General features: G+C 41.4%; 1 protein-coding gene and 1 non-coding gene across 2 annotated transcripts in view; one reads left to right on the plus strand and one right to left on the minus strand.

Annotated features, from left to right (window-relative positions):
- The window catches only part of ANKRD28 (ankyrin repeat domain 28), a 128,486-nt gene that overhangs the window by 100,718 nt on the left and 12,480 nt on the right, over positions 1-15,288 (minus strand). The gene's annotated exons all lie outside the window — the stretch shown is intronic.
- LOC114814011 lies at positions 7,576-7,713 on the plus strand. Its single transcript, XR_003761754.1, has one exon. It is a non-coding gene; the product is annotated as a small nucleolar RNA SNORA7 (small nucleolar RNA).

Raw genomic sequence — 15,288 nt, forward strand, 5'->3', positions numbered from 1 at the left:
TTGCAACTATGCAACAGTTCATATAATACACACACACACACACACACACACACACACTGCTATATAGTAGACTTTTGCCCCTGTGGTTTTATATAAAATGGCCTTGTGCATTGTTTCAATCAAGCAATTCAAGATAATGTTTAAAAGTGTCTCATATAAACTAAATCTTTACCACCAGCCACCTTTTCTTCTAATCCCACTCCTGAACTACACTGTCAGTTTAAAATATACCCCCCTCAAAGTGATGAATGTACGTGTATACTATAGTATATGCAATATATATGTGTGTACATATTTATATATGTGAGTATAAAATATATATGTATATATAAAATCTGACTATTCCCTTTCTCCCCTACCCTTTCGCCCCCCACCCCCAACATCATCTAGCTTTTCACTTGGATGGTTGGATAGGGAGAAAGCAAGAGAAAAATCTCCCTCTCTATAGGTCATGAGGGAAGAAGGAAGAAAGGATTCCACCAGAGCCTGAGTTTCAGACACTGAGACCCAAACCCCAAACACTTCCTGATTATCAGAGTTGCTCACCCATTATCAACAGAATTAAATTAAGTCCCGTGTGTAGAATACCAAAATGTATGCAGGGGTAGAGAACTGCATAGGTAGAGGCACAAAAGAGTAACCCATCTGTAACAGAAAAGAAAACCTGCTTAATCCAACTCAAACTGCAGGTACCTGTAGATTGGTTAAATTGCAAGTTATTATCAGTCTTTTTAACAGGGAGCTACCTAGCTTCACCCCACCGGTTCCTCCTCCCTGTGACCCTCCAGTCTTGCCTTCTTCAAGAATAATAAAGGTTGGGCCTAAGGGTCAGGAGGGGAATGGAGGGAGGAGAGAATAAGGAATAGGATGGGCCTCAGAATCAGCCACTGCACAGTCCAGCCCGGGGGTTTACCCTAGGTAACCGGGGAGGTTAACCAGGTTCTGCCCCGGAATTAGTCACTTCCCAACATGCTCCTACAGTCAAACACTAATAATTTTAGGAAAGCAACTCGGTGATTCGACCCAATGCTCTTCCTCTGCTTAAGTTCCTTTTGCCTTCCGAGGAGAAGGGAATACAATATAGCTATATAGCTAAAAGAGGATTGTTTAAACAATTAGCAAGATCAAAGGAGAGAATATATTTCCTTCAAATGCTAATCGCCCTCTCCAAAGTGCTCTAATGAAACAAATGACATGACTGGGTTAAAGTTTCAACTTTTTCAAAGAGGAATTTTATGAGCACAGAAAGCACCTGAAAAGGAGGGATAAATATTTTTGGCATTTTTACAGTACGCCTCAAAGTAGTTTATATGCACACACATTAGGTCATGAAGGTTGTCAGTCACTGAAACCAACGCCTTTAAAAAGGAAAAAGTAAATGACTAAATTTAGATGCTTGTGCGCAGTTTGCTTGGACAAAAGCTGGAAGGTAAATGTATTTAAAAAAATAAAGAAAATCACTTCACCGTGCAAATATAATTGCGCAGAGACAAAATTACACAGTTTTAGAAAAACAGGAGAAACCACAGCTCCTTTAGTTATATTTTCACAGTTGGTGTCAAGGCAAATAGGGATCCTGAACTCTTCTTGGTGATCATAAGCATGAGGTCCTCTATCAGGCAGTGTGGTTTTTATAATTAGTTTCCCTAAGGCAGTAATGTTATACAATGCCATTTGGTGGCAGTAAACACTCGTGGAAGAGGGAGATGGTGAAATACAATTTAATATCAGCATTTCTCATGCATACTAGGAGAAATACTTAATCCAGTCGTACATTTGAACAAGGGGTGCTTCAAGATAGAAATTCCTATTAAAATGAAGTGAGATCAAAAGCAATTTTAGAAGTCTGCAACTGTTTTACTCACGCTGCTTTTCAGGTTTTACGGAAGGGGTGCACACTATGAGAAGGGGACAGATCTGGCAATCACATTTTCTGCAGGTACCTGTGGATTGGTTAAACTGCAAGTTATTGAAAAGGTCTTTTTAGCAGGGAGCTACCTAGCTTCACCCCACTGGTTCCTCCTCCAGATGCCCCTTTCAGTCTTGCCTTCTTCCGCTGCAAGCAGAGAAATGAAGGTTGGGGACTAAGGGTCAGGATGGGAAAGGAGGGAGGAGAGAATAAGGAAGAGGAAAAAACTGAAGATACCTTCATTTTGTCAAACAGCCACAATAATATTGCTAAAAGGATTAAAGTGCATTTCAATGAATCTGGATTAAATTTTATGATTTTACCCAAATGAAAACTTTACTTTCAGTTGCTTAAATGAATTACTAATTAACACTGGTTTCTTAAAAACACACACACACATACACACACATTTGTAAACTACATGAAATGCCCCAAAGTCATTAGAGAAGCAGCGTGGCTCAGTGGAAAAAGGCCAGGCTTGGGAGTCAGAGGTCGTGGGTTCTAATCCCACTCCTGCCACTTGTCATCTGTGTGACTTTGGCTAAGTCACTTCACTTCTTTGGGCCTCAGTGACCTCATCTGTAAAATGGGGATTAAGACTGTGAGCCTCATGTGGGACAATCCGATGACCCTGTATCTACCCCAGCGCTTAGAACAGTGCTTGGATCATAGTAAGTGCTTAACAAATGCCATCATCACCATCGTTATTTATGTTTTGAAATACAGGAGCCCTTCAATTTGAAGGCAACACTCCTGATGGGTTTCACACTAAGAATCACTTTTGGCTCAAAAACAATGGTTAAGAGGGGAAAGGTATTACTGGTTAAGTCTGTCAGAGGACATGCACTCAACTGCTTTGGCAGCAGTGGTGATGGCTTGTGTTGCAACATCCACACTTCCTCTCCTAGTGCCACCGAGCACAGCCACACACTCTGTGAGATAATAATGTTGGTATTTGTTAAGCACTTACTATGTGCAGAGCACTGTTTTAAGCACTGGGGTAGACCCAGGGGAATCAGGTTGTCCCACGTGGGGCTCACAGTCTTCATCCCCATTTTACAGATGAGGGAACTGAGGCATAGAGAAGTTAAGTGACTTGCCCACAGTCACACAGCTGACAAGTGGCAAAGCTGGGATTCGAACTCATGAGCCCTGACTCCAAAGCCCGTGCTCTTTCCACTGTGCCATGCTGAGATGGCTGGAAGGCAGAATAATAATAATAATTACGATTATTTGTTAAGCGCTTACTATGTGCAAAGCACTGTTCTAAGCGCTGGGGTTGATACAAGGTAATCAGGTTGTCCCACATGAGGCTCACGGTCTTCATCCCCATTTTACAGATGAGGTAACTGAGACACAGAGAAGTGAAGTGACCTGCCCAAAGTCACACAGCTGACAAGCAGTGGAGCTGGGATTAGAACCCATGACCTCTGACTCCCAAGCCCGGGCTCTTTCCACTGAGCCATGCTGCAGAATGTGAAATTCAAACCAAGAAAGGCCCTGTTCAGCTTCTTTCTTGCTTTCTTCCCCACTGACAACACTGAAAGGCTCAGAAATCGGAAAGAGAAGTGAATAAGAAGGACGAGGAAAGTCGGGATGATATGGGCTGGATGAAGACTGTCAGAGGACAAAAACAAATTAATTCTGGAATTCAAGAGCTATTAGAAATGGAAGGTGTGTGAACACACACAAACATATATACAGGATGACAGAATGATGAAAACAGAGCTAAAAAAACCCCTTTGCAAGACTGATAAACTTTTCTACACCATATGCACACAAAAAGTGTTCTTCATAATTCTTTTGCAACCATATTCAAACTACCTGGTGGTGTTATCAGTTAGCTTATTTCTAGTTGCATGTATTTCAGTAAGTTGATGTGTCTCCCTCTGGTGAACCTCAGCTGGCCAAATTTATCCTGCATTAACAATTATATTTCACAATTATTTTTTAAAAACTTGCTTGTCACATTTTTCAGCTAAACATTCAGCGGCTCCTGGGGTAGGTGCCTATCCTCCTTTAACCTGACACAGTCCCCCAAGGAAGTTTAATGTGGTAAGCTGGAAATTTGTCCAAAACTTTGATCCGGTCTTGCCATCTGATGTGACTTCGTGGGCAATCCACTTCTAGCATCAGATCAAAGGCTCTTTAAATTTTAAATTCAATATTACATTGGTGCCATGCTCTGTCGGTCTCCAAACATACGGTGCCATTCTTAATTTAGTTTTCTACTTCCTCTGAACAGCATGCCTCTTGACAGAATACGGTTCTGAACTATGTAGAGCTGTGCATAATCCATAACCAACTTTTGGTTGGGTGTATGAGCACAGCAATTTCTGGATGCAGGTAGAAACATAACCTCTCTCTTCTTCAGGCTTACCTTAACAATTCTGGTATTTGTTAAGTACTTATTGTGTGCCAGTCACTGTAGTAAGCGCTGGGGTAGATTCAAGTAAATCAGGTTGGACACAGTCCCTGTCCCACATGGTCTCACAGTTTCATTCCCCATTTTACAGATGAGGAAACAGGCACAGAGAGGTGAAGTGACTTGCCCAAGATCACACAGCAGATAAGTGGCGGAGCCAGTATTAGAACCCAGAACCTACTGACTCCCTGGCCCGTGCTCTATCCACTATGCCATGCTGCCTCACATAACTGAAATTGTAGCAACTGTATTTATTAATCACTTACTGTGGACAGAGCACTCTACTAAGCACTGGGGAAGAATACGCAAGTGGGAAGAAGACACAGACCCTACCTTTTGAGGGGCTCACAACTTAAGAACGTCATGCATTTCATTTTGCAAAACTCTTATAATCATCATGTTTCCTTCAGTGTGTACTTTCAGGCCAATCAAGTACAACAATATAATGTTTTTTCAGAATTTTCGCTGGGATCAGATATGAAGTGGAGGGGAATTTGGCTATTTAAGGCAAGGGTTGAATAAACATCTGAGTTGGAATACCCTCGGCTTCCACACATTTGCAGAACCATAGATAATTTCAGGCTATTTCCACTACATTCCCCCACATAACTGATTATCCAAGGTCTGCTTTTATTTTTTAATAGACTTGTGGTTACTGAATGATCTACCTTTCCACAACTGTAATAGAAGTTACAGATTTATCATAGGCCTTTATTATGGGCCTGTGTTTTGAAAATACATTCAGTTCCATAAAGAGGTTCACAGACTGTATTAAATCAAAGACTTATTTATTGAACCTCATCCTGTTTCTTTTAAACAATGCTGCCTTATTAAATGTTAATGCTTTTTCCATGTCCAAGTTTGCCGTTTGTCCATTTTAACCTCTAGATCAGAGTTTTCTTCCACTTCCTGCAATTGTCCTCTCCATTCCCCAACCAGATTTCATTCTAGAATCATCTGGATGTCAGGTCAAGACCACTGAGCAAGGTTTACACCACACATAGGTAACACTGAATATAGGAAAATAACATGCAAATTTCTCATGCACCCAGTGTACTTGACGGTTCTAGTCCTCTGTGACCATCAATCAATGGTATTCATTGAACAATTACTGTGTGCAGAGCACTGTACTAAGCATTTAGGAGAACAGAAAACAATAGAGTTGAGAGACACAATCCTCGATCACAAGGAGCTTGCAGTTTATCGGCAGTGGGGGGGGTTACTTTTTTGGGACAGGTGATTTGCGTTTGGGGAGTATCAAACATCTTCTCAGGAGTACAGAGAGAAGGTGTCAAAAATGAAGAAAAGAACCAGTCTTTAAAGTTCAACAATTCTATCAGAGTTTAAATCTTTGCTCCTTCATGAAACATTCCCCAAATTAAGGACCGAATGTGGACTAAAAATGCTGATTCCACCAGATGCTTTTTTCAATTCTTAACATTCATTCACTTATATAATAATAATGGTGGTACTTGTTAAGCACTTACTATGTGCAAAGCACTGTTCTAAGCACTGGGGGATACAAAATGATCAGGTTGTCCCACGTGAGGCTCACAGTCTTCACCCCCATTTTACAGATGAGGCAACTGAGGCCCAGAGAAGTTAAGTGATTTGCCCAAAGTCATACAGCTGGCAAGCAGCAGAGCCGTTATTCGAACTCATGACCTCTGACTCCCAAGCCCGGGCTCTTTCCACTGAGCCACACTGCTCCAAGTTTGTATAATTGGCTAACACCCTTGCTGCAGCATAGAAACACAGATCTAAGTTGGACAGTTACTCTCCTGCGTTGATTTGTTCATTTAAGTAAGGAAACGCCAAGAATCACGCTTACCTATCTAGTCAATTCACTCTGGATAGCAAAAAGGTATATGATCAAAGGACGTACAAGGTACTTTTAAACATCTGAATCTTTGTAAAACAAGGGAGCTATATTCTGAGTGAATCACTTAAGAAAACCTTGCATTTTAGTAGGCCACATCGTACTGCCTGGTACCGACAGTATGTTGCAAGAAAGTTCCCCGATTCTCTAAAGCATACTGAAAGCAAAAATTATGAAGAACGGAGTGCATCGTTACTGTCTAATGCATTTTAAATGAAGAGTCATCACTATTTTGATGACAAAAACGCTGCCTTCTTTTTTGGATAGCAGTTATTTTTCCAAAACACTTTCACATTTATGATCTTATTTTTCTCCTCACAACAACTCTGAGAGGTAGGCACAGGTATTACTATTCCCCTTTACAGATGAGTAAATTAATAATAATAATAATGTTGGTATTTGTTAAGCGCTTACTATGTGCAGAGCACTGTTCTAAGCGCTGGGGTAGACACAGGGGAAGCAAGTTGTCCCATGTGGGGCTCACAGTCTTAATCCCCATTTTACAGATGAGGGAACTGAGGCACAGAGAAGTGAAGTGACTTGCCCACAGTCACACAGCTGCCAAGTGGCAGAGCTGGGATTCGAACCTATGACCTCAGACTCCAAAGCCCGTGCTCTTTCCACTGAGTGATAGGCTATGTCACTTGACCAAGATCACACAGAAGATTAGTAACAAAGTAGAATTAGAACATGGGTCTCCTGACTCCCCACCATGTATTCTTTCCACTAAAGCAGGCTGGCCCTCCCTAACTTCTTCATTAATTAATCAATAGTGTTTTCTGCAGGCTTTCTGTGTGGAGGACACCGAACCAGGCTTATCCAGATGGATTTATTCATGACCCACTTGATCTAGCTGCCACACTCCAGATTTCCCCCCATGGCTTACAGCTGTTGAATTCTTTCTGACACACCTTGATAAATTCCTTCTTCAATATTTAGACATCACTTGAAATTGCACCACCTGTATGGACTCTAGAATGGTTTTCAGAGGTGGTAATTCTCCACTGATTCCCAGTTTTCCAAAATGTGCCTTTTCCAGTCCCCACTACATAAAAATGATCAACAATAAGCCCCTACAAAAGGCACAGCACTGTATTAGGAAGTTGAAGAATTTACATAAGACATAAAAGGCATGGTCTAAATGACCAAACACATTTACACTAAGTTATACACAAAAGTTCCTTATTTTTAAATTTTTACTGTCCACAATTTACTTGGCCATATCTTTGTATTTGACAAATTTCTATTTGTTTTTATTTTAGAACTGAAAGGACACTGTTGAATTCTGTAAACCACGTTTTAAAACCACACAGGAAATTTAACCAAGGTTTTTGATCACGATTATATCTTTAGGATGGTTTCCCCTTCTCAGGATCGCACCTGGAGAGTTTCTGGTACTCTACCATTCTCGACTATGAGAGGGAGAGTCAAGTAGAGGCATACCCATTCCATTCCTAGCTTAACCAGGGGATAGCAAGTGGAAGACATTCTGCTACAAGTCAAAATTCACCTATGCTGGGCAACAGCAGTATGGGAGAGAGTCGAGGGCAGAGACTAAGGCTTACTGCACGGAAGGAGCCAACAGTAAACCACTTGCATATTTTTAACCAAGAAAACTATGGATACATTAACAGAATGATTGCAGATGGAGGTGGGGTGTTCTGGAAGAGCTATGTCCATGGCGTGGTTCCGTGTCGGAGATGACTCGACAGCATAAGACAAGAGAAGGATGGTTTCACAATAAAGTACATTCACTACTTGTGAGTAGGGAATAGAGAGTTTGGTAAAAAGTAGGTACCACATCTGAATCTCTGTAGCTGTTTTCCTCTAAGATCCAGAGATTTATCTCAAAAGGTCCTCCAGGCCCTTACTTAAGGTAAAACCTTTTAAGTTAGTAACACAAGGAAACTAATTTTTTTTCCAAATGCAGCTTGCCCCTTTTCAAATTAAAAAAGCAGACTGTAATTCCGTAATCAATGTGGTGGGAGTCTTTGCCTGAACGCAGCAGCTTAGAAGTGAGCTCACCCCAAGAGTGACTCTATATATAGAAAAACTATTTTTTTTTTAAGGGGCAGCAGCAAACTATAGGTAGCAAAATGTTTTAAAATCCTTTCCCTACCTAAAAGGAAAGCTGAGTAAATACAGGTTTTGCCTGAAAAGAGTTTGCCCTAACAAAGGGAAGTGTCTGTTTAGTTCTTAAATAGTTTGATAGCAAAATGACTGTTTAGTTCTTAAATAGTTTAGTGTCTGTTTAGTTCTTAAATAGTTTGATAGCAAAATGCCTTTGAATCTTTTTCCTTTTTCACCCAATAAGACTGTATGAAAAGAGAGTGTCAATTTCCCCTGGAAAGTTTTTTGGATAGAATATTGTTAATAGCATCATTATCAGCGGCATGTGCTTTCTATGTGTGGGTGAGTTCTACTGTACCATGAAGTCTCCATTATGTTTTTTGGATAGAATATTGTTAATAGCATCATTATCGGTAGCATGTGCTGAACACTGGTAGAAAAGATGATCAGATTACACAGAATTCCTCTCCCACACAACTGGGGAATTAGGGGGTGTTTTTACAATGTGACTAAAGAGATCATGATATTTTGTCATACAGCCGCTGTGGGCACAGGTGCAGTGTAGGTCACGGAGTTTTTCTCATTGGGACCTCTGTCCTAAGGTAAATCCTGCATTACTGGAGAACTGATTACTTAAATTTGACTTATCAATAAATGCAGCCCTTTTAACTTTAATAACAGAGTACACTCTCAATTCCATTTAGAGTTCTGTGAAGGAATCTTAATTGAACTAGAGTTCTTTGCTGGGGCATTTCATTTTAAAATCATTATAATTGCAATTAATAATAATTATGGTACTTACTATGTGCCAAGCACTGTACAAAGTGCTGGAATAGAGGCACAGAGAAGTTACATGCCTTGTCCAAGGTTACACAGGCCCTTCCTCTTTCTAGTAGATCACACAATGCCTCAATCATTATAGTTATTATAATCAATAACACATCATGAAACATCCTTGCTATCGCGATGCTGAATTTGCTACCATTTTGAATAGGTATTGTTTGCTCTGTTCACATTTCAAAGGACAAAGTAAAAAAATTAACAATACAACATGGACTGATCAATCTATCAATCTATATATGTCTACATTTCAGCAGTCATTTCAGTCAATAAGTGTCCTGTTTTTTCTCACAAAGTTCAAACCCCCTAGACAGCTTAGCAAATATTCTTGTCCTAAGAACAAGAGGATTTCTTCCAAATACTGGATTCAAAGACCATTTTTTTTTGGTAAATTTAATTAAATCAAATAATCCAATCCAATAAGGGAAGCAGGTTTATGAAGCAGTTTCTTTAGCGCTAGTCTAATTTTTTTTTGAGTCATGCTGGAAAAGGAAGAGACTACATATCTTCATTAAAATATTTCCAATAGTCCAGGAAGTTCTCCGACTCAGACTATGAGAATTATCATTATCCCTGAGAAAATCATTCAGGTGCTGCTTTATGCTGATGGTTGTTCTCTGGAAACATGTAAATAATTATACATAAATTTGTCAGCATAACACTACAAACTGGCAGTGAGTCAAAAGATCAGAGCTGAAAGCTTAATCACATCAGTTTGCAGCTTTAAAAACACACTCGGATAGTTATGTAACAAAATAGAAATAGAATCAAGGAGACCAGCACTCTTTGCGTGACTGACAGATACAGTGGCTCACAGCATCCAGCCTCAGACCAAACTGTAGGTCTACAAGGAAGTGCAGACAACAGATTCTCTGTAACTCAGTGCTACCACGTGTTCTTTTCTTTTTTTGTTTTTTTTTTTACCTAGATGACTGGTTAGAGTGTTGATGGCAGAATCAGGCAACGAATGTTCCTTATGGCAGGGATGTCTACTAATTGTATTTTACTCTCAAGTGCCCGGTACAGTATGCACTCAATCAATACCACCAATTAACTGACGTGCAGAATATGAATTTGCTGGGAAAAAGTGCACCATGTCAGAGAACAGCTGTGCAGATACACATACCAGACAAGGTGAGTACTACAAGTTTTCTAACTCCTTCACATAGGATTCAGCAATAATTCAACTGCAAGACAAGAAAACTTCGTGTAACTGCAAGGTACGGCCTGACCACATACTTTACACTGAATTTTCAAGTAGTTCAAGAGCACGATTGCTACGCAGGCAGAGTCACCAACAGGGGGGACGGTTGAGGTTAGTCTAGCAGCAGTACAGATTTCGTTGGGAAACATACAGTAAATGGGTGACAGGATGCCCGTGAGTTAAAAGGACCTGGGTTCTAATCCCAGCTCCACAACTCATCTGCTCTGTGACCTTGGGCAAATCATTAAGCTACTCTGCACCTCAGTTACCTCATCTGTAAAATGGGGATTAAGACTCGAAGCCCCATGTGGACTGCATCCAACCTGAATACCTTGTATCTTCCCCACTGCTTAGAACAGGGCTTGACAGGTACTAAGTGCTTGTTTACCCCAGCGCTTAGAACAGTGCTCTGCACATAGTAAGCGCTTAACAAATACCAACATTATTATTATTAACAAATACCATCATTATTATATCCACGCAGATGCTCAGCAGTGTACTGAAGGATAGTAACTGCAAGGATGAAGAGCATACACGACTTAAAGATTCAATAAAGCACAATCTCAAGCAATGCAATGAAGCATTAGTGCCTAAGACACAAAAGCAGAACCCTTAAAAAACATACTAAAAAAGCTGAAAACATATAAATCCTGATAGTCTTCCTTAAAAAAAGCTCCCCTCTAGTTATCCCCCCCATCCCCCTCCCCATTCCTCTCCCAACTCCTTGAGCGAGTTGTCTACAGCAGCTATCTGACGTTCCTCTCCTCCAATTCTCTGCTTGCCCCCTTCGATCTGGCTTCTGTCCCCTTCGCTTCACAAAACTACCCTCTCCAAAGGTCACAAATGGGGGTTAATGAAGAGGATGCTTCTAATCCGTAGATCCTACTCTGATTCTGAGTCGACCTCATCTGAAAGGGAATCGACATTTTGGTGGGGACCTCCAGGTCATATTAAAGACCATCTGGAGAGTGGCCGGTTTGCAAATCCAAAGGCCTCTACTCCATCCAATCCTCCCTCAACTTTTCAACTGCCTCTGACACTGTTTACCATGCCCTTCTTCTGGAAACATTGGGCAAACCTGGTTTCAGTGACACTGTCCTCTCCAGGTTCCCCTCCCATCTCGCTGGTTGCTCATTCTCGGTTTCTTTCACGGACTACTCTTCTGCCTCTCACCCCATTCTGTAGGAGTCCCTCAAAATTCAGCTCTGGAACCCCTTCTATTCTCCATTTACACCCACTGTCTTGGATAACTCATTTGCTCCCATGGCTTCAACTACCATTTCTATATGGATGAGTCCCATATCTACATCTCAGCTCTGATGTCTCTCCCTCTCTGCAGTCTCGTATTTTCTCTCGCCTTCAAGACATATATAGTTGGATGTCCTGCGTCACCTCAAATTTAACATGTCCAAAACCAAATCCCTTATGTTCCCACCCAAACCCTGTCCACTCCTGATTCTCCCATCACTGTAGACAGCACCACCATCCTTTCTGTTTCAGAAGCCCATATTCTTGGCTTTATCCTCAAATCATCTCTCTCATTCCATCCACATATATTCAGTCTGTCACTAAATCCTGTCTGTTTAACCTTCACAACATCCCTAAAATCTGCCCTCTCCTCTCCAAACTGTTACCTCGTTAAACATTTATCCTATCTCACTTTGATTACTGTATCAAGCTCCTTGCTGACCTCCCAGTGTCCTGAGTCTCCCCACCTGAGTCCATACTTCACTCTGCTGCCGGGATCAGTTTCTACAAAAACGTTCAGTCCATGTTACCCCACTCCTCAAGAACCTCCAGTGGTTGCCCACCCACCTCTGCATCAAACTCCTTACCACTGGCTTCAAAGCACTCAATCACTTGGCCCCCTCCTACCTCACCTTGCTGCTCTCCTACTACAACCCAACCCGCACACTTCCCTCCTCTACTGCCAACCTAGTCACAGTACCTCGATCTAATCTATCTCGCCGTCAAACTCTCAACCACATCCTGCCTCTGGCCTGGAAAGCCCTCCTTTCTTCACATCTGGCCATCAATTACTCTTTCCACCTTCAAAGCCTTATTGATAGCACATCTCCTCCAAGTGGCCTTCCCTGTCTAAGCCCTCATTTCCTTTTCTCCCACTACTATGTTGCCCTTGCACTTGGATTTGCTCATTTTATTCACGTCTCCCTCAGTCCCTCCAGCATATATATATAGAAAGAGAGAGAGAGAGAGAGAGAGAGAGAGAGAGAGAGAGCTGTAATTTATTTAAATGAATGTCTGTCTCCCCCTCAAGACTCTAAGCTTGTTGCATCCAGGGAATGTGTTTACCAATTCTGTTATACTGTACTCTCCCAAGCATTTAGTACATTGCTCTGCACATGGTAAGTGCTCGATAAATACTGATTCATTCATTCAACCATATTTATTGAGCACTTACTGTGTGCAGAGCACTGTACTAAGTGCTTGGAAAGTACAATTCAGCGACAAAGAGAGACAATCCCTGCCCACAACGGGTATCATGAATTCCGGCCTCAAACTTTGGAATCAAAAGGCTGCACAAAAGAACTGACTACAGTGCTAGTGTTTTGTGTGGTCCCACTCACTCACACTGTCTTGTCCCCACTGGTTATGTTCACCCTGGGGCAGTTAGTGCAACAAGTGGGTAGCAGGGCAGATGATACCTGGAAATGAGGAATAAGATTTCTCTTTCTGAATGCAGTTTGGATCTAAGGAACACCACACACTTCAAGACCTGATGACTGCAGTAATAAGGCTGGTGAGGGTATTTACCAAGAACTTCAGTGCAATCAAGTGCTTGAAACAGTACAGAGCCCAGACCCGTTCCCTCCTCACAAGGAGCTTACAATGTAATGGAGAAGACGGACCCTGAAATACCAGGAACGGTGCTACTTTGGGAGTTGCTAATTCGAAGTTCCAAAAGAAAACATTTCAATGAGTACACAAATTATTTCTCCAACCTAAAGGAAGCTACTACCTTATAGGTTTGGAAACTAAACTTCTTATGGGCAGAGAATGTGTCTGTCATCAAATCTGTTATATTGTACTCTCCCAAGCACTCATACAATGCTCTGCACACAGTGAGCACTCCATAAGTACCACTGATTAACTCCAGGGATACTTTTCAAAATGATGAAATAATTTAAAAAACTCTTCTGCACACCTTTCAGGGAAGAAATCATCCGGGTAAAAATAGAACTCAAAACAGTGACAATAATAACTGTGGTATTTAAGTGCTTGCTGTGATGCCAAGCAATGTACTAAGCACTGGGGTAGATACAAAGTATCCAGGCGGAACACAGGAAATGAGGAAACTGGGGCACAGAGAAGTGACTTGCCCAGGGTTACACAGGAGGCATGTGGCAGAGCTAGTAAAGAGACAAATCCATTTACCACAGAATTTTGTCCAATATGACCATTCAAACAGTAGTATTTACTGGGCACCGTATGCAAAGCTTTGAGTGAAGACAGTTAAATTAGTAGACATGATCCCTGCCCGCACAAAAGGAGTTCTAATTGGCCTGGTTTAATTCCTCTGATTGATGCTTCAAGAGTAATTTCCAAAGGATCCCATCAACTTCTGTATCCCTGAGTTACAGGTCTGCTTTTCCTGTGCCTGTCACAAAGCAGTTCCATCCTGAATCTCTCTCCAAGATCCGTGTTTTCAGTGACAATGATTCCAAAGCATATCTGCTTTTTAGTGCTGAAATCACAGCAAACTGAGTCATGCCATTATGGATAACCATTAATGTTTGAGGGAGCCCCAGAAGGGTATGAATTAAATTAACTATCCTAGCCTTAGCCCTCTTAAGGAGCCTTGAAAACTAGAACCTTGTGATTGGGCTACGATCCAGACCTAAAGGAAACAGACCGAAACAATGTCATTGCCTTCTGAAATACGACTGAATGAATGACACCTTCATGGGCACTTTCGATCTGTAGCGAGATCAGTGCTGTGACGGCAGGGAGACACTTGAGTCAGTGGCAGCAGTGATGGAGAGGATCCTACATAACTAAGGCTGGAGCGACGACAAGCACCGGAGCCCTGGGGAAATGGGAAACTATTGTAAAAGTCAGAATGGAGGCTGGGAAAAAAGGGAGGAAAACCTTTAAGGAGGGGGAAGGGCAGGACAGGCTCAGACCAGTGGGAGATGTCAGGAAGCGGGGATCTGACCTCTACGTAGAGTCACCAGAGACCGCTGACATTACCACTTTACTTCTGATAAAGGGAAAGTAGACTACCCTTTGGTAGAACCTCTCTCATTCAATACAAACACATTAAAGCTGCTATATTACTCATTTATAATTGATGAGTACTCAGTTTTGGGTAAATGTGGTAATTGGATATGCCTTGGTTCAGGAGCCAATCTCCCATTTAGCACATTGTTCCTATTAAAAAAAATTGATTCCAACATGCACAATTTGGGCATAAGAAAGAGTTTTCAGGAAACAATTGTGTCAAAAGTTCAAGGCCTTTCGGTGCAGTACTATACCGGAAACTGTACTGTACTTAAGAAGAAGTGACTGGCCTATTTGGGTGAGAATACTACCAGCTTCAGTAAAGTTTTCATCTTTTTTTTTTTTTTAACACCTTTCTTCAACAAGTTTACTAGTGAAGTATGATAACATCAATTTTGACAATTTCCTTCAAACGCAGATAAGAGAACCTGTTTCAGAAAATTGGGTATCAGCTTTAATTGTTGCTGGAGTTGAGCAATGCTTATAATTTGTGAACACCTCAAATCCGTTACTGGCATTTATTGAGTGCTTACTCCCTGCAGAGCACTGTACTAAGTACTTGGGAAAGTATAATACAACAAAGTTGGTAGACATGTTCCCTGCCCTCACAGGAATTACAGTTAATTCCCAAATCCTTTAGTCACAAACCACCCCAAGAAGTAAGTGACTAGATGAACAGGTATACATAAAAGGCACTTGGCAGTGTCATGAAAATGATT

This window comes from Ornithorhynchus anatinus, chromosome 8, assembly GCF_004115215.2.
Source record: "Ornithorhynchus anatinus isolate Pmale09 chromosome 8, mOrnAna1.pri.v4, whole genome shotgun sequence".
NCBI lineage: Eukaryota > Metazoa > Chordata > Mammalia > Monotremata > Ornithorhynchidae > Ornithorhynchus > Ornithorhynchus anatinus.